We start from the raw sequence: 19,720 nt of genomic DNA, 5'->3' as shown, positions 1-19,720 counted from the left end.
GAAACAGTAGGAGTTGAGCAATTCTATCCCTGGCATCGATTTTCATCTCCTTTTTTACACATGCCGTGATTTTTATTTCCTCCTTAGAATCTCCATCTATAATACCGGGATGCACAATAAAATCCTGAGAAGTCAGCCCACTTCTTCCCAGAACCATTCCTACTGTGCCTGAAGGCAAAGGTCCAAACACACCAGTATTTAATTTGTAACATTCAACCTGGGGAGATAGGGTAAGAGACATATTTGAAGCCAGATCCAAGGCTGCGCTGCCTTCAGTAGCATATATTAGATCAGTAATACTCAGTTCCCGTTTTCCTGCAGGTTTGTCACTTCTGGACTGGCCAAAGGAATTCGGCTGGTATTGTTTATGGGGGCCCGAGCCGATGGCCCCCTCCTGCCGTTTCCCATCAGCAAGATATTGCCTTGCATATCTCTCTTAGACTGACAATCCCGAGACCAATGTTTCCCTTTTCCACAGCGACTACAGTACCCTGGGAGTCTTGGTACCTCATTACTGTCATAACCAGAACCTCCTTGTTCTCTCCTACGAGTTACGTTTTCTCTTGGGTTATTGTGCCTTCTATCTCTACAGTTTCTTTGTTCATGACCAATTTTACCACACTTAAAACACTGAGTATTATGATACCTGGGCTCTCTGGCTAAAGCTTGTCCCACAATATTATTTTGATACTCCTGAGAGTTGATATTAACTGTCTCCTTTACCCAGTCATCTAGTGGAGCGCCTCTTTCCTTTAATGGTCTAAGTACCCTCTTACATTCAGTATTCGCATTCTCATAAGCCATGATAAGTTTTAATGCCTGTTTGGTGTCAGAATCTGGCAACACCCTATCCATAGCAGATCTTAATCACGGTGAAAATTCTGTAAATGGTTCCCCAGGTCCTTGGAACACTTTAGTAAATGGAATACTTTCCCAGGTTCCTCTACCAGCTCCCAAGCTCTCAAGGCTGCATTACGACATTGTTCAATCACTCTATCTTCAGCTTGGATTTGTTCTCTAATGTTAGTATATTGTCCTTCCCCAAGCAATTGATCTCTATTAATATTTATTCCGTGTCCTATTTTCTTGTTCTATTCTTACAGCCTCTGTTCCCCACACGTGGGCGTGGCCTCAGCCTTGCTGTATGCCCCCACGAGGTTTTAAGTGCCTTTGCAGCCTCAGTATGGGTGTGTGTGTAGGTGTTGCCTCCTGGAGTGTGGGCGTGGCTGTCTGCAGTGGGCGTTGCCTATGCAGCGGAGGGCGTGGCCAACACCCAGTCCCCTCCCCGTGAGGGCGTGGCCGTAGACCCCGCTTCTCCATGGCTCCCCAGCCGGTTAGCAGGTTCACAGAAGTTTTTGTGGTGGGCACGGTGTCCTGTGGGTGGGCGTGGCTTTCACCATGACGGGCGTTTCCGCGCAGGCCCAGCCTCCGCCGATCCCTGAGCCCTTTCCATGACGGGCGTGTCCCAGCCGTGATGGGGTGTCCGCCCCCTTCCCTCACGCCCCGCCCGCGGCAGCCCCGCCCGTCCATCCATCAGCCATGGCGCCTGCGGGGAGCCTCCCTCTGCTGCTGCTGTTTCTAGGGACCCTTGGGGTACAGAGAGGCGCCTGTGAGTCGGGTCCCGCGGGGGTAGCTGGGGGGGTCATGGAGTTCGTTCCCCGCGCAGATCGCTGCCCCCGGGGCTGGTAAAGAAGTCGCCGTCAGTCCCTGCCTGAGCTCCGGGGTCACGTGGGCCGCGGCAGTGGTGGTGGGGTCGGCGCAGTGGCAGGAATTCCGCGGCCGCAGAGCGTGGAACCGAGGGCCCCAACCCCGGAGAGTCCTCTTGTTTTGGCGCAAAACTTGGCGCGGTGACCTCAGATGCCGCCTGGGGGCGTCGCCTGCTAGCCCGGGCTGGGTCTGTTGGCATCTGCGGCAGGGGAGTGACGGCTAGTGACCCCGGGGTCGGGGAGGACCGGGGAGGGAGGCCCGGCGGGCGGGTTCTAACGGTTTCCAGGCTCCCCTTCCTTTCATCCCGGGGCCGCTGGGCGGGCGGCCTGGAAACAGACCCCCTGACCCCGTGCGCCCTCCCCAACCCTTGAGTCCCGAGTGGGCGGCGGGTCCCCCGTCTCGGTGACGAGCGGTTTCCACCCCCACCTCCGCGGGCGTGAGGGGAGAGGGGGCCTGGAAACCCCGGTTTCTGTCTGGGAGCGGCCCCGAGACTGGGGGCGGCCTGCAAACCGGCCTCCTGGCTCCCCAACCCCGACCCCACCCCTGTGGGTGCCCAGAGTGGGCGTTGAGCGGTTTCAGGACCCCCCTACGCCTGCCCACGTGACCACCGACTGGGTGTGCACCCCAATCACAGCAGTCAGCCCCCTGCCTCAGCTCCGCGGCGCTCAGGGGTCATGCGGACCGCCGCCCGCAGGATGGGAGGGGTGGGGCCGTGAGTCACACGGGTGAGTCACGCCTGACGGGTGTGGGTGCTGGGCGCTCAGTCCCTCTCCTCACCCTGACCCGGACCCTGGGGGACTTCCGGGTGCTGCAGCTGAGTCCTCCTCAACCCTGACGGGTTTTTCTTTCTCTTTGCAGCTGACAATGGCTTCGACCTGACAGACGCTTTGGATGGTGAGGGGGGCGGGGCCCGGACAGGGGGTGTGGCCCGGAGAGGGGCGGGGCCCGGAGAGGGGTGTGGCCGGGGTGGGACCTGGGAGAGGATGAGCTGAGCTCCTCACTCACACGTCTACCCCGGCGCCCCCAGACGAGAAGAAACCTACACTGAAGCCCCAGGGTCCCAAGAAACCACCCGCCGGTGAGCGAGGGGGAAACTGAGTCACTGGTGCTACTCTGGGTTGGATAACATGGACTGACGGACTGAGTGATGGGTTTGGGTGCTTGGTGCTCAGTACTGGGGGTACTGGTGCTGAGTCGGGGTCACGCGGTGTTGGGGAGGACGCTCGGGTGCTAGAGCTTAATCCTCCCCCTCCCACAACAGGAGGAGACTTTGACCTGACTGATGCGCTGGGCGATGGTAGCGATGGTGAGTGAGGGCAGGACCTGGAGGGGGTACATGAGGGTGGGGTGGGGTAATTCAGTTAGAGCCAGATGGAACCGGAAGTGACTGGAAGCAGAAGTGCCCCTTCTGGGTGGGGGGTAGGCGGGAGGGCTGCCCAATTGCATCTTAGGAGGCCCCAGCAACAACTTCCAGTCCTTCCTCCCCATACAGAACCGAAGCCTCAGCCAAAGCCCAGGCCACGCCCAGGGTCAGGTATGCAGATTTATGCTAATTAGCCAGAGCTGAGAATGGGTGGGGTTATGCTAATGAGCTGTGAGGCCTGGTATGCTAATCAGGCCTCGTTAATGCTAATTTATTCTAACCCAGCCCTGACCATTGTAATGCTACTCCTTCTAACAATGCAAATGTATGCTAATTGCAGGCATCTATGCTAATCTGGAGGTGATGTCACACCATGCATATGCTAATACATGCTAATTGCCATGGCTGGCCCCTGCCATGTCCTGGGAACAGGAAGGGTCTGTGCTGAGTCCTGCAGGCAAGGATGCTAATGTATGCATATCTATGGGTTCCCAATGCATGAACCCTCACCAGGAGAGGGGCGGGACTAGGTGGGTCCATGACATCACAGGGGCATGGCCACAGCCACTGACATCATCCTCTTCCCCCACAGGCGAGTTCTCCATCACCGACCTGGAAGATGTGGTGGGGGGAGGTGAGTCTGGCCCCGCCCTCCCCAGGCCCTCGGGTCAGTGAGTCTGTGATGTCAGCAGTGGCCATCTTGTCTTCCAGGAGGAGGAGGGGGCGGGGCCAAGAGGGACCATGGCGGCGGAAGTGGGGACCCAGAAGCAGGTGAGCATGCCACGCCCTCTGCATGACGCCTCTTGACCCTGCCCCATCCCGCCAGGAGCACTGAATACAAGCTCCGCCCCCTCGCGTGACATCACCCCTCCACCCTGCCCCTCAGGCCCGCCCCTCCCCGCGTGACCACGCCCCTGCCGCCCCCCCACAGGCCCCGCCCAGCCCCAGGGCCTGGTCCCTGGAGTTGTGGCAGCTGTCGTAGCAGCAGTCGTGGGTGCGGTGTCCAGCTTCGTGGCCTATCAGCGGAAGCGCCTGTGCTTCCGGGAGCGTGGTGAGTGGGGAATGGGACTTCCTGTGACATCACTGGGGCAGGACTTCCTGTCCGACATTCTCACCCCCCCCCCCCATGTTATTCCCTGCAGAGTCCTCTGTGGTCTAGGGCAGGACCCTAGGTCATTCCCATGATGCTCCTCATGATGTCACACGATGCCGGAAGGGCCCTGCTGAGATGATTGAGTGATGTCACCTCTGGTCCTGCACCCAATCGCAGTGCCTTATGGGAAGAAAGGAGACTCTGGGTTGGGGGAGGAATGGGAGGAGCATAACCAGGAACTTGAATAAAACCATCCCATTTCCCCATGTCTCTTTCCTCTATCAATTGAACTGCTGAGGTGTGGGCGGGGCTTCTGACATGATGTCACCATGACGTCATCCCACGCGGGGAGTACCCAGCACCCAGTTCCTGGCCCTGCTGACTCAGTCCCAGCACCCACCCCAGGCCTGGCCTGACCGGTCCGAGCAGCCTGCGCACAGCACCCGCCTCCCACTGACTCGGTCTTTCCTCAGTCGGCGTCGTGAGGCCATGGCAGAGACCCTGACGGCCCCGGGGGCCCGGGTGCTGCTACCTGTGCTCGTGCTGGGGCTCGCGGTGCTCGGGGGCGGTGAGTGCGGGCATGGCAGTTCCAGCCGGTTTTATTTTTATTTATTTTTGTCCTGTTCCAGCCATTTGGATCAAGTTTGATGCAGTCCGATCCTGTTTCTGTCAGGGATAGACGGTGGGGGGGGGGGAGAAGACAGGGGTTGGGGAGCAAGGGGGGCCTGTGATGACATCACAGGCGTGGTGGGGGTGGGGCAGTCACTTGGGGGCATGTGGTTCGGAAGACTTGGGGTTCCCAGGTTGACAGTTTCAGGGCCCCCGGGCGGGAGGATGGAGGAGCATGGGTGTTGGGGTGGGAAGAACGGTGTTAGGGAGCCGCCCTGAACCTGTTCAAATCGGTTTCTGGGATGTGGATGAGAAATTGGATTTTCCTGTTCTTGGGAGACTTGGGGGGGCGTAGTTGGCTCTGGGGTGCAGGTGTATGTGAGTGTGCGAGGCTTGTGCCCAGGGGTGGGGCCACACCAGGAGGGATACACCCAGGAAGTAAACTGAGGCAAAATTAACGCCAAGGGAGTTGAGATGGTGCCAGTCAGGGCAGTGACGATGGGCAGAGGCTTTGGCTTCACACTGAGGGTGTGGTCAGGGACGGGTAGTGATTGACAGGGTCAGGAGGAAGTCCCACCCACTCAGGGAGTGGGATCAGGAAATTCTGCCCCCTCCCCCCCCCCCCCCCCCCGCCCCGCTTCCTGTCGCGCTGGTAATACGGAGGTCGTTGTGTTAAAGCCCCTTGGCGGAGGGGCGGGACTTCCCGTCTCTTGTCTGCACAGGAAACAGCATTCACAGGCCGGGTGGGGCAAGATGGAAAACCCTCCGCTGAAAACTAGGAAAACTAGGGCAGCGGGCGGGACTTCCTGTTCCAGGAGTGACTGGCAAGCGGACACCGCCCCCTTGGTCCCACTCCTTCCTGTCCGCGGCCGAGAACAAAAAAAAAAAAAAACTAAACCGGAAGTGAAAACATTCACTTAAAAAAAACCGGGAACAGCAGATTGGGTGGGGGGTGGGACTTCCCGTGCACGTTATGCGATGCCGCCCGCCGCGGTATGACATCGCCGCCGTTCCCTCCCCTTCCCCACACACAGGAGACGATGGAGACTTTGACCTTGCGGACGCCCTGGATCCCGGTAAGGGTGGCGGTGGGCGGGGCTTCCTATGTGTTGGGGGCGGAGTCACGGGGGCGTGAGGAATGCATCATGGGAGATTTTTTTCCCTTCCCAGATCCAACGCAGAAACCCAGCGGGGGTGAGTGACTTCACGCGGGGCGGGTGGGGCGGAGACTGAGCCAGGCCCCGCCCCTCACTCCCCCTCCCCGCAGGTCTCTACCCGAAGCTCCCGGAGGATCCGTTTGGCGGCGGCGGAGGGGGCGGGGGTGGGAACATCTACCCGCCACCCAGGCCCCGCCCCCCGCAGCCCCGCCCCCCGCAGCCCCGCCCCCCGCAGCACGGCGGTGGGTATGAGGGGTTCGGAGGTGAGGAGGAAGGTGCAGCGGGCGGGGCGGGGCTGAGAAGAGGGCGGGGCCCCAAGAGAGTGGGCGTGGCTGAGAAGTGGGCGGGGCCCGATGAGCGGCGTCGTCCCGATTCCCCCTCCTGGGGCTGCTCAGCGTCTTGATTTGTACCCAGGATCCATAATTAAACTGAAATGCAGATGGGATCAAGGCCTCAGGGGATCTGTGGGACCCCGTGTAAAGTGACACACATGATGCAAAGTACCCAGGCAGGGCGTCCGTGGTTCCTGTGGGCGGAGCCCCCTGACCCGTCCCGTCTCCCCCCACAGGTAGCAGCAGCTACGAGGATTCCCACGGTGAGGCCAGGTGGTTCAGGGGGTGGGGCTGGGTTCCCCACTTCCGGTTCCTGTCTCTGCTCTCTGGGGGCGGGACTTGTGGTGACGACACCCACCACTAACCTATCCCACCCCCACCACACAGGCGGGAGCCGACCCGCGGACCACAGTGGCGGTGACCACGGTGAGTGTGGCGCGTGGGGCGGGCACCGTCCACCTCAGTGTCCAGTGTGGGGCAAGTGGAGGCAGGGCCCCAGGAAGCGCGTGGGCGGCGAGAACTGGGGGTAAACAGGCACGCCCGACCTCTGCCTCCCGTGGGGGACAGGGTGAACTGGAAGGTCCGGAAGCGAGACACCCGTGGGTAAACTGAGGCACAGTGGGTGTATGGTGTGAGGTAACCCGAGCCCCGTGGACCACGCAGGGAGCAGCGGAAGCGGCACCGTCGCCTCCATAGTGTCGCCCATTGTGTCAGTGCTAGTCCTGGGCCTGCTGGGCGCTGGCGTCAGCTACTTCCGGTCCTCAGGCCGCGGAGGGCGCTGTCTTCGGGGGCGCGGTGAGTCCCGGCCACGCCCACTCACTCCTCCCTGCCTGTCAGTCATGGGAAGTAGGGGCGCGACTTCCTGTTTCATGCCAGTCGGGTGTGCTGGTGGGCGGGATTAATCGCTTCCTGCACTGACTTGTTTCCCTTCTTTCTCCACAGAGACCTCTGAGCCTGTGTGATGTCAGGACCCAAAGCGGAAGCCCCGCCCTTTCCACCCAGGCTCTTTGCTGTTCTCATGGTGTCACTTCCGCCACCTCCCCACGGACTATGATGTCAGCACCTGGGCTTTGGTGGGAACCGTGGGTGGGAGTGGAGGAGGGGCGGGGTCACGGGCAGGTGACATCAGAGTGTGACCGCGCCCACCCCAACCCCTGACCCTTGACCCTTGAGAAGAACTCAGATCAGGTGCCACCCAATCCTTCCTCCATTTTTGACATAGAAAAATCCTCTGGGCCGGGCGTGGTGGCGCAACCAGTGATCCCAGCTCTCAGGAGGCAGAGGCAGGAGGATCGCTGTGAGTTCGAGGCCAGCCTGGTCTACAAAGCGAGGACAGGAGCAGGGCTACACAGAGAAACCTTGTCTTGGAAAACCAAAAAATAAAAAAGAAAAACAAATCTTTGTCATCTCAGAGCGTCTCCCTGTCAGATGCCCGCGGCCCTCTCGGGCTCTAACCCCCCCAACCCCCTAGCCCCCTATCCCCCCCAACACTTGACCCCCCCAACCCTAAGCCCCCCAACTCCCTACCCCGCCGGAAGTCACTGGATCCACAGCGGTCCTCCTGCCTCCACTTCCCAAGAGCTGGGGTCACAGGCTGAGTCACTGCACCTGTTTCTTTAAGGAACAGAGCTAGGGATCTGCTCAGTTTCTCACTTTCTCTCCTAACCCGGCTGCCACGCAGATAACCGAGGGTCAGGGTCAGGCGGCCTACAGAGGACCCCAGAGCAAACAGCTTCCAGCCGCATCACTGCCCGCACAGCTGCGCTGCCCTTTTCTGTGTCCGCCCTGGGAGTCAGACCGGTGTCATCCGTGTCTCTGCCAATGTCTGCTGTTCTGTCTTCTGATAGGATCTAACCGTGTCTCTGCCAATGTCTGCTGTTCTGTCTTCTGATAGGATCTAATATAATCTGATATAATCTAATAGAATCTGGCGTAAATTTCTCCATGTTGTCCTGAGTCCTTTCTGCTTCAAGACGCTGAAGTTTTGAACGGGACAACCTGATGGACTCTGATTCAGTGGTTTGTGTTTATTTTGACGATTTCTCTTAGAGCGGGAAGATGCTCCTAGCCTTGCAATTATTTGTTGTGTAAATCTTCCTAGTTTAGTAAACAAATTCCAGTGTCTGACTGGAGGAGTCTTATGTACAAAGTTTCTCAGATTTAGATGTCGTGTCCTCGCCTGACATTTGTTTTTCAGCCTTAGGGCTGTTTGTGCTTCCTCCACCTCAGCAATGTCTGGGGAGAACTGACAGTGTGCACCGTGGATGTGGGGCACTGACCTTGACCCTGCGGTATTTTACTTTATTTATTTAGTTTATTGTTAGTTTTTGCAACGGTGCATAGGATAACATAAGAAACCATAAGAATGATAACTACATTCTTCTGGTTTGATCCAGAAAAACATTTTTCTGGATTATTTTCAAAGGCTAAAAATACTATATTTCACAGGCATATTAGAATACTTAGACCTATCATATCCTAATGAAAGTAATGCAAAGATGATTACTTAGCATTGCATAATTTTATTTCAATGTGTGTACAAAAGAGTAAAACTGAGAAAAAATATTTTAAACATCGCACAGCAATAAGCCAAAAATCAGGTTTTAGCGTTAACTAAAACTTTTCAAACTTATATATACTACAGTACGATTCTTTGATAACTAAGACCAATATTAGCAACTTGTTATTTTTAAACTGTGAACTAGGTTATCGTCAGTTCTTACTCAGGGTGAGGTTTTCCTTCTGTTCTAGTTAGAACTTGATGAATCCAAGAACATTTAAAATGTTCTCTTGCGTAGAGTCCTACCTACATTAGAAAATAGGCTGATTACTCAATAAATAAGTAAATTGCAGGTAATAGCTGCAAAGTTCTTTGACCTCATATATGATAACTACCGTTGTGATAATATTGGAGCCTCTTGGCGCACCTGTCCTGCTGTGTAACGACTCAGCACCGTCGTCTGTAGGCAACGGCAGTCTCTTCTCATGATTATGGGAGTTGAGAGCTGCACAAAAACACTCTGAAGTGTTTACTTTTAAGGACACAGCATTAGTGTTTGTGATCACCCTCTGCTGGACTGTGTTTGTGGGGGTTATTACTCTGTCCACTGTGGCAGAAGGCAGATGCAAAGGACTTTTTTTTAAAAGTCATAAGAATCTCATGAAGTAATCACCTCTGATACATTTCCCTGTTTTATTTAAAAAAAAAAAAAAAGATTAATTTATTTAATGTATGAATGTGATGTACACCCACAGGACCAGAAGAGGGCATCAGATCACATGGATTATTGTGAGCCACCATGTGGTTGCTGGGAATTGAATTCAGAACCTTTGGAAGAGCAGTCCCTGCTCTTAATCACTGAGCCATCTCTCTAACCCAGCATTTCCCTCTTAATAGAAGAATTGTAAATATTACACAATATTATAAAAAGGAAAACTGAATTTTAAAGTTAAATTTTAGCATTAAAAAAATCTTTTTTTTTTCTTTTTTGGTTTTTTGAGACAGGGTTTCTCTGTGTATTCCTGGCGTCCTGGACTCACTTTGTAGACCAGGCTGGCCTCGAACTCACAGCAATCCACCTGCCTCTGCCTCCCAAGTACTGAGATTACAAGCATGCACCACCACGCACAGTTTAGAATATTTTATTAATTTATGTATATGTGTGCATTTCCATATTTTAGTAATTTGTAATATGTAATATTGCTAGATACAATATTAAATTAATATAATGTTTACTATTTAAATATATTTGAATACAGGATCTTAATTCCCATGTTTTTCCAGAAATTTTAAGTGAAGCAGGTGCAACCACATGCTGTGGGAGAGATATTTCTCCCCGACAATGTGAGATCCATGCATATATATATGTATATGTACGTATATACACACACACACACATATATATGTACATACAGTAAAAGATACTTAATATAAATGCTAAGCACTTAGATATTTTAGACCAGACAGAGTTTAAATCACCCGGTGACACCTGAGAACCCTTGAAACCCACTGCTCAGCTCCTGATATACCCCGGCGTCTGCCCTCTATGCAGGTTCTTACAACATGGCACGTGATTCCTTAATAACTCTATGAAGCAAAGTCTTTCCTCTTGTGAAAGTCTTTAAATTCTTCAGATGTAGTTATAGGCAGATGACCTAGAATTAAAAAGTTCTCTTGTGGATTTTGTTTACAAAACATGTAAACATTGCAACAAAGCAAACTGTCAACCTTTGAAACTATATGTACAAACTATTAAAGAAAAAGTATGAGAAATAATTGTTAACATTTTCTATGATGTAAAATTTTAAAGGAAATATTAGTGGCATTACAGGAAAAGAAAAGTAAGCTAAAATTCATTGTTATGTTTGTAAAATTTTTCTAAAATTTACAAATTTATGTATGTGCAGATAAATTTTGACAACCACTTAGAGATCCTTCAACAAATTACTTCTAAGTGATGTCATGCATCTTCCTCAGCACGTGTAAACCCACTGCACTGAATTGTAACAGCTAGTTCTCAGGGCAGTGGTGTGCTAGCCTTTGCTCTGTGTACCATTAGGTCAGTCCATGTTCCAGGCTTTGGGCGCCCAGGGCCTAGAATTGTTGGCACAGGAATAGCTACCCCTAAATGATTCCCCTAGATGGGTAAAGGAACATCATAATCTCAGATAAACACACATATAAATATAAATACATTTATGTTACATATAAGTATTGAAAAGATCGAGAGACAAGGCTGAAATGTCAGAATATGTGTGGGGTGGGAGCAGTCAGCATTCTATCTGAGTTTTCTGTCTGTGTGAACTGGGTACATAAGTCATGAAAGACTAACGCAAAGGTCAGCTAGTGAAAGGTGACGGCCTTCTAGTTGTCATTCACTAAGAAGATAAACCAGGGCTCCTGTATCAAAGATAAAACAAAAGACCCTGGATTTCACAAAGCACATGCAGTATTGTGAAAAACACCAGAGCCAACGCGAAGGAGCTTTCAATGGCCAAAACCTGAGGCAATTTGAGCAGCAAAATAATTAATGGTAGAAACTGTTATAACCCACAATATTAAATGAGTAACGAGTCTATGTGCATAATGAAATTCCAATTAAGTGTGCAGAAAGTTTGGAGGAAATAAAAGATTACACTAAAATTGCAAGTAGTAACTGTTGCAGGCGTGATTCACCAAAGCCAAAGCAGAGGGGCTGTGGGTGTCCACTCCTCAGACGCGTTGTTCTGACCTGCCTACAGGCAGTAGTAACCACTGAAGCAGAAGTGTTGGGGGAAATTCACTTAGGTACTAAAACCAATGCCTAAAGTTTTGAAGAGACAAAATATTGTTATAGTCTAAGTATTTCTCATATGACTTCCATTAGTTTAAAAGCAAATACAAAAGGAAAATGCTTTAAAACAATTTCCTTCTTAAGTGATTGAGGCACGATGCATGCTCCCTAATGCTGAGCTGAGATCAGCAAAACAGGAACTGCTCTTGTAGTGTTTGTGCTAAATATGGGAAAATTTGATCCAAAAAGTGAGAAATTACTAGACAAAACAAAAATTCAGACATCCGAGAAAAAATATGCGATGATGTTTCTTCGCTTGTGGGGTCACAGAAGATAAATACTAATAAGCTATCACAGACTAGACTTATTGAATCCTGGAATTTACTAGAAATATTGTTGTAGTTATAATTAGGTCTATGTATCATGGAGCTTGTAGTATTGTACTTTTTTCAAATTTCTGATTTTGAGAATTAGTAATATGAACTATAGAATATAAAATTCAGAATTTTGGGTAAAACATAAAACATCAGTTTTGTTTCCTATAAATTAAATCTGACTTTTCTGTACAGTTTCATTATTTCCTTCTTTTAAAAAAATCAAGCAGGGGAGGGGACAAGATGGCAGAGCACAGTATGTGCCATGTCTAGAGGGCAGAGAAGCACAGGCTGGGAAATGGACTTAAGGGAACCGGTTCAGAAGGCACAAACTTTGAACACCCTGCGCTCCTCCAAATACACGAGAAAGCCAGAGCCACTGTGGAACAGAGGGTCTGTGGTGGCAGCAGATGGCGGCAGCTCAGCACAGCTACTATTCAAAACAGTCATTGAGAGTTCTTAGACTGAACAATTGGGAAGGTTCAGAAGAAGCCTCTCCCCACCCCATCATGGCTCCACTTCCCCTGGGTTTGAGAGTCACAAACCCTGAGCACCCTGCACTCCTCCAATCCTGGAAGGAGTGTAGATCCCCTGAGGAACAGAGATTCAGAGGCTCAACAATACCCAGACTGAACCGGATGCTGACCCAAACCACAGTCTTGGGGACTTCTCAGACTAAGCAAGTGGGGAGGATAAGAAGAAGCCCCCCCCCCCACTCCCATCCCCACCGCTGGCTGGGAGCCACAAACTCCAAGCACACTGCATGATTTTGAGTACTGGAGCAGCATAGACCCCTGCAGAACAAAGTATCAACACAGTGGAAGAAACACAGCACTCTGGCATCCAAGCCACTGCCCTACTCTGTGGCTGATTCCTCTGAGAACAAGTAGCCAGAGGAACCCTAAGGCATGGAGTGGGAGAACGGGCCCTGCCCTGAGGACAAGGGAGTGGGTGAGCCAGCCCTGCCCTGGTGGCATAATTTAAAGAAGCTAGCATCAAGAGGTTTTATTTAGGAGTTTTGGCTATAAAGGAAAAGAAAATATATAGTTATATTATGTCTAACAATCTCCAAAACCTGAAATATTATGAGAGACTGTCTTATTTCTCCTTAACTTGGATCTCTGGTCACGAACCTTTTTATTGCCCAGCCAAATTTTTTGTTTCTTTTTCTTGTTGTTTGTTTGTTTGTTTTAGTTTATCATGACAGGGTTTCTTTGTATAGCCTTGGCTGTCCTGGACTTACTTTCCCTATGGAAAACTTTACCTACCAGAAAAGTGGGTCAGAGGGGAGGACATCCTATTGAGACTTTAGGTGTGAGAAGCCTGGGAGAATGAGGAAATATGAAGGATCCAGAGGGTCCTGGAAAACTACAGGTGGGTCTGGGCCCTGGGGTCCTCCTCAAACTATGGCACCAGCCAAGGAAAATATAGGCAGTAAACTTCGAACCCCTACCCAGACTAGCCGATGGACAGGACATTTTCCACCGTTAAGTGGAGAAGATCGGACTTTCACACAAACTCTGGTACCCCATATTTGACCATGTCCCTTGGATGGGGACGCCTGGTGGCACTCAGAGGAAGGATAATAGGTCATCAAGAAGAGACTCGATACCCTATGAGCATATACAGGGGGAGGAGGTCCCCCTCAGTCACAGTCATAGGGGAGGGGAATGGGGGGAAGCGGGAGGGAGGGAGGAGTGGGAGAATACAAGGGATGGGCTAACAACTGAGATGTAATTTGAATAAATTAATAATAAAAAAAGGAAAAAAATTGTCACCAAACAGTATGGACTATCCCCTGTGTTTAGTGACCTAGTTCACCTTCCAACATGGAAGGTGTTCATCCACTATAGCTATAACACAAATGGCACTTACTTAAATTTATTCCTGAAACATATACTAGCAAAACCCCTCATAGTTATCTATTTTTATGATTTTTCTCATAATTAGTTCTTATGAGTTACATATTTCCTTTTACTCTCTGCTACCTGTCTAATTTTTTCTGGTATCCATTCAGTCCTTCATGTTAAAACTCAACAATAAATTTATATAAAAATTAATCTTTGACTTCCCCCTTTAAATCTTGTTTTTAGATAGAAATATGAATGGAAGGAATGGCTTATCAAAATGTCAACAATTTACTATCCAACCCATAACAGCGTGCGAGCCACTGGGAGAGCGCCATCACCCAGGCTGTCAGAAGATGCTTGTACTGTGCATGCTAGCAGACAATTCTCCTTGGAAGATAATAGCAACAAGAAAAAAAGAACAAGTAAAACTACCTATACAGTTAAATAAGAAGTTCACCGAGTGTCAGGATGTCTGAGGAATTAACAGTAAGTGATAGGTATTCTGTTGACCATTATTACTTTGAAGGTAAAACTGCAAATATATGTAAACAGAAGAAAAGTGTGCTCTAGGTAAGAATGTTCTGAAAGTACTGAAGAATGGAAGTCAAGTCCTTGACTTCCAATGATAAAGATCATTAAAGATCATCAATAATACTATAATATTTAAGAATACTTAGAGCCAGAAAGGATCTGAGCATGGAGACTACACTAGCAGTGGATGAGAGGCAGTGAGAGGCGGGAGATGACAGCTGAGTTCTGGAAGATAATTAGGCCAGGGAAAGAGACACAAGAAGGGATAAAGGGACTGCTGCCACAGGATCCCAAAAACAGGACAGTGAGGTAAAAACCATCTTAGAAAGCAGAATGCAGAATGAGATTAAAATTACAATGTAAAATCTTGCTCAAAAATGGAGAGTCTCCAGATCCACACACTCAGGAGAGGATGCCACGATGTCACAGAATTTGGAAGGAGAACTTGCCCTTCAAGGACGGGGTCAGGAGCCCGTGGAACTCCTATGCATATCCTGCTGGGTTTGACTGACATACTGTTGGTGAAGACTCCTATAGGATGCACGCAGCCCTTTAAATGACTGTTTCCTCATTTTGCTGCCAGAACCCAGTCTCTGTGGAAAATCTACAGCAAAGGACCTGAAGGATGCTGACATGTGTCTCACTCCAGGAAAACCCTGTTTGTTTTGTGGATATATCATCTCACTTTTGTGTAACACCTAAGACCCAGACACTGGCATGAGTAACAGAACAGCAGCAGCAGCAGCAGCAACAACAACCAACAGCAAAGTCTTTATGGACCTTGATTATTCTTGATGGGAGACTTAGTTAATTCAATATGGTTATACATTGCTTCACGATTCTATCTTGGGGAGTGTGTGTGTGTGTGTGTGTGTGTGTGTGTGTGTGTGTGTACCTTAAATACAACTTCAATTTTGTATCTATAAATTTGTTTTATTATTTTCAATGAAATAAGTACATTACATTACAAATATGTAGTGAATAATCTCAAGGTTGGTGAGCATTTGACACGTCTTAATCTGTGCTTACGTAAAGAACATTGAATTTGTTCATCCACCTCTACATGAACCTGTGGATGTCTGTGTCAGGTGGAATATTTGATTCTGTGACATTTGCAGACGCTATATAATCCTAAACAGCTTTCCAAGATTTGTATAGATGATATTATATAACCAACTTGATAAAAAATAAAATACTTTGATCTATAAATTTAAGGAAAAAATGGATCCAACAGTAACTTTAATTATATTTTTCATATAAAGATAAATATTTTATTATACACTTAAATGTTATACAAAACCCTTTTCCTTACTCTTTTGTTGTTGTTTAAATTACATTTGGGGTGCTATAACACATATGTATCTGTTGAGCTCCTTTTTAAATATGTTTCATATGTTCTTTGGGGATTTGTCTCCCTTTTATTTTTTTTTCTTTCTTTTTCCTTTATGACATTCATCTTTGCAGAAACATAACTTTTATGAGTCAAAACGTTTCATTTAAGGCCTCAGAGTTTTTAGTGATATTAGATCTTTGAGTGACACAATTTATCCCATTATTTTGTTTCTATATTGAAATGTTTATTGTTTTGAAATATGTTTGTGTGGAGGATCTTAATTTATGTTTTTTTCCAGAGATTTTAAGTGAAATAGGTATAACCACATGCTGCAGAAGAGATTTCTCCATGACAGTGTGAGATCCACCTTGTGACTCAATAAATCCTCACATGAACATTAATTCACAGGATCAGCAAAGATGAAACCAAATCAAGTCCAGTCTATGAGGAGAGAGTGAAAATGAGGAGCCAGAATAGACCTAAGTGGGTTATAAGAGGCAACAACTCAGAACTCTGCCTAAAAGACGAAGAGTCTCCAGGTCTTTATAGAGCTACATGAACAGAAGAGTCTTTTGCCAACCATGCTTTAGAAGCATCTCCCAACTGTATGAAGTTGCCCTACTTTTCTCAGAGCAGTAAGAAGGGAGTTAGATAAGTTCTTCAAAATCCTCAGAGACCTACTGAATACAGCATTTAAAGTTGCTTTTAATATATTAAAGATTCTTTGGCAAGGAGACAAGTTAGCTCCTGACAACACTCATCCTACCTCAAAGAAGATGATGAGCATCAAAGAACCTCCTTATGGAGTTGACTTCAAATGTGGCAAACAAGGCACTGGGCAAAATGTCCTCATTTCTGCCATAGACACAATTCTGCCTAAAAATGGGCAAGCTTGGATACAGGCAGAGTTGATGGCCAAACTCTGCAAAGACAGGGTAAGCAAGTCCTCAATAGTTCCTGCCTCACAAGTATGTCTGTCAGATATATTGGGCAGAAAGGCTGAAGATGATGCTCCAATGTTATAGAGAGTTTTGAGTGACTGTTCAGGCATCAAACTCTGTCATTTTTTCTTCATTTTTGGAAGCTACTAACCATACTCAGGTAATCAAGTTTATATCTTCTCAAGTCTCTGATGGGGTTGAAGACCAGATAGTTTAGTCTTATAATTAAGCTTACTTATTTAGGGGTTAAGATATTTTTAGGTCTAGATACATATTTTAAGTTGATAGAGATGAGATATGATAGATATTGATTTACATCCAGAATTTTTTAGACTCACCAAGATAGGAAAAATGTTCTCTTCAAGGTTGTCAAATACAAATAGCCAAAACACTACGGATGTAACATTTATGTAATTCCTGATTATTTCATGGTTCTTCTTGCTGTATGTAGTTTATTTTATTTATATGTAATAATATAAATGTATATGTAAAAATATAATTTAAAAATTCTCCTAGAGATCAGGAAATCTCTTCTAAAAGAAATAGCTTTATAACAAGGACATATGCTCAACCATGCTCATAGCGGCCTTATTCATAATAGACAGATCATGGAAATAGCCTAAGTGTCCCTCAGTAGAAGAATAGATAAAGAAACTGTGGTACATTTACACTATGGAATACTACTCAGCTATTAAAAACAGGAAATTCCCAAAATCTGTGGACAAATGGATTGAACTTGAATGATCATAATGAGTGAATTAACCCAGAAGCAGAGAGGCTCAAATAGTACATACTCACTTATATCTGGACACTAGCCCAAGGGGCATGTCCCAAGAAAGTCTTCACTTACCAGGAAAGTGGGACAGAGGGGAGGACATCCTATTGGGACTCTAGATGAGAGAAGTATGAAAGAATAGGGAAATAGAAGGATCTAGAGAGTTCTAGAAACCTACAAGAAGAACACTATGATGGGCAGATCTGGTCCCAGGGGTCCTGCTCAAACTATGGCACCAACCAAGGACAATATGTGCAGTGAGCATCAAACCCCTACCCAGATCTAGCCAATGGGCATGACATTCTCCACAGTTGAGTGGAGAGTGGAGACTGACTTTCACACAAACTCTGGTGCCCCATATTTGACCACGTCCCCTGGATGGGGAGACCTGGCGGCACTCAGAGGAAGGATAGCAGGCTACCAAGAAGAGACTTGATACCCTATAAGCATATACAGGGGGAGGAGGTCCCCCTCAGTCACAGCCATAGGGAAGAGGAATAGGAGGAAAGCGGGAGGGAGGGAAGAATGGGAGGATACATGGGATGAGATAACAATTGAGATGTAATATGAATGGATTAAAAAAATTTAATGCAAAAATACTAAAAATTAAAAAAGAAATAGCTACTTAGCTTCTTAACATAATTTAAAATCATTTACATGCTTTTCACTTAGAAAAAAATAAAATTTGTGATTCTGGGTTATAGCAACAAAAATTATGACCCTTCCTCCCTATAAATCTCATGGGCAAAAAGTTCATCCTTACAGAAATGTCTTAGCAATGTCATCAATGTGAATGTCCTCTTATTATTAAGTAGAAGACACTCAGTTTTTTCACTTAGAGGAATCACTTACTGGCTTCTCTCTGGCATCAGAAATGTGACAAACACTACTCTTGCACTTTGGGGCCATCAGTAAATAAGAACTATTTAACACAAGCTGTTAGATACGTTGTTTGATCTGATAACCAGCTAAATGACTGATGACTGAGGACATGCAGTGTGGATATTATGGACAAAATTCTCTCCAGACAGTGAAGAATGTATTCGTGTAAAATTTCATCAAACTACACAAAGGGGTGGCCAATTTTAAATGAATTAAATTAAAATTTATGGAATTTTCTATTTAATATTTTTGAACTGTGGTTCAAATGGAAAAATAAAACCATTGATAAATGGACAAAATTGTTTCTACTTTACAATACTGAATTTTATAAGTCAATTATTCTTACCTTAAATGCTAATCAATCAATTTTCAGAAAGAAAATGGTGAAATACTTGAAGATAATTAGAAAGTTTAGAAAAAACTTTAACATAAAGCTTGAATTGTTAATTAACTTCAAACAAGTTAGAAATAATACAATCCTTTAGAAAAATATGCAACTGCAATCCTAATTAAGTTGCCACTATTTAGGCAACTCTCAACATCCATTTTTGATACCTGTCACTCTAAAAGCTTTTCTAAGACAACAGGAACAAGAAAATGAAAGAGATTCTGAAGTTGAAGCACATAACATAGAATTGTAAAAAAAAATTAGGAGATCATAATTTTAAATAGAAATTATTTTGCAACAAACTTTATTGTATGTTACATTACATGCGTAACACATTTTGGAATGTTACTATATAAATATTCCATAGCTGAAACAACCTAATCTGGAAGAAAAGGTGAAAAGTGAGCTGATTTGCACAGGAAAACACTGATCAGAATAGCTAAGGCAGAAAATATTCTAACCAAAAGAAGTTAAATCACCTGAAATTTATATACTTGAAAAAGAAGTTTCATTTAAGGCAAGCTCATCCTATTTTAGCATATGGTTGTGATAATAATAATATTAAACTAAAACTTTGGCTAATATATTGTTGCATTATATTAACTATTTTATAACTCTTGATATAGACTGATTGACAAGTACACATTGGGTGAAGCTGTGAAGAAGAATTGAGCTCATCAAATACCAGCATCATTGCATTAAATAACTCCAGCTGAATTATAAACACAATTCCTTCAGTAAGTATAAGTTGTGGGTGAAAGGAAATTTTGTCACTTTGTCACCAACTTACACTTGTTGAAGGAATTGTGTTTATAATTCAATTGAAATTTTATTCCTATTTAAGGCAATAATGCTGGTGTCTTTGAAGAACTACAACTTCCAGAATTCCAGGAAGTTACCTGTAAGCAAGTTGGGCTTACAAGTTGACTTTGGCAGGGCCAGGTGTGGTGGTGCACACCTTTAATCCCAGCACTCGGGAGGCAGAGGCAGGTGGATCTCTCTGAGTTCAAGGCCAGCCTGGTCTACAAAGTGAGTCCAGGACAGCCAAGGCTACACAGAGAAACCCTGTCTCAAAAAGGCAAAAGAAAACAAAAAACAAATTGACTTTGGCT

At 46.9% G+C, this 19,720-nt stretch overlaps 2 long non-coding RNA genes across 2 annotated transcripts; both read left to right on the top strand.

The window, feature by feature from the left end:
- The first annotated feature begins 2,686 nt into the window (after positions 1–2,686).
- On the top strand, positions 2,687–3,906 carry LOC127195241 (uncharacterized). The gene is made up of 5 exons (XR_007831378.1): positions 2,687–2,785; positions 2,969–3,013; positions 3,200–3,241; positions 3,663–3,704; positions 3,782–3,906. It is a non-coding gene; the product is annotated as an uncharacterized LOC127195241 (long non-coding RNA).
- An 88-nt stretch (positions 3,907–3,994) lies between these two features.
- LOC127195240 (uncharacterized) lies at positions 3,995–5,849 on the top strand. The gene is made up of 3 exons (XR_007831377.1): positions 3,995–4,121; positions 4,213–4,731; positions 5,807–5,849. It is a non-coding gene; the product is annotated as an uncharacterized LOC127195240 (long non-coding RNA).
- Positions 5,850–19,720: the final 13,871 nt, after the last annotated feature.

Source organism: Acomys russatus, chromosome 11 (genome assembly GCF_903995435.1).
Source record: "Acomys russatus chromosome 11, mAcoRus1.1, whole genome shotgun sequence".
NCBI classification, from domain to species: domain Eukaryota; kingdom Metazoa; phylum Chordata; class Mammalia; order Rodentia; family Muridae; genus Acomys; species Acomys russatus.
This window is presented reverse-complemented; position numbering and strand designations above follow the sequence as displayed.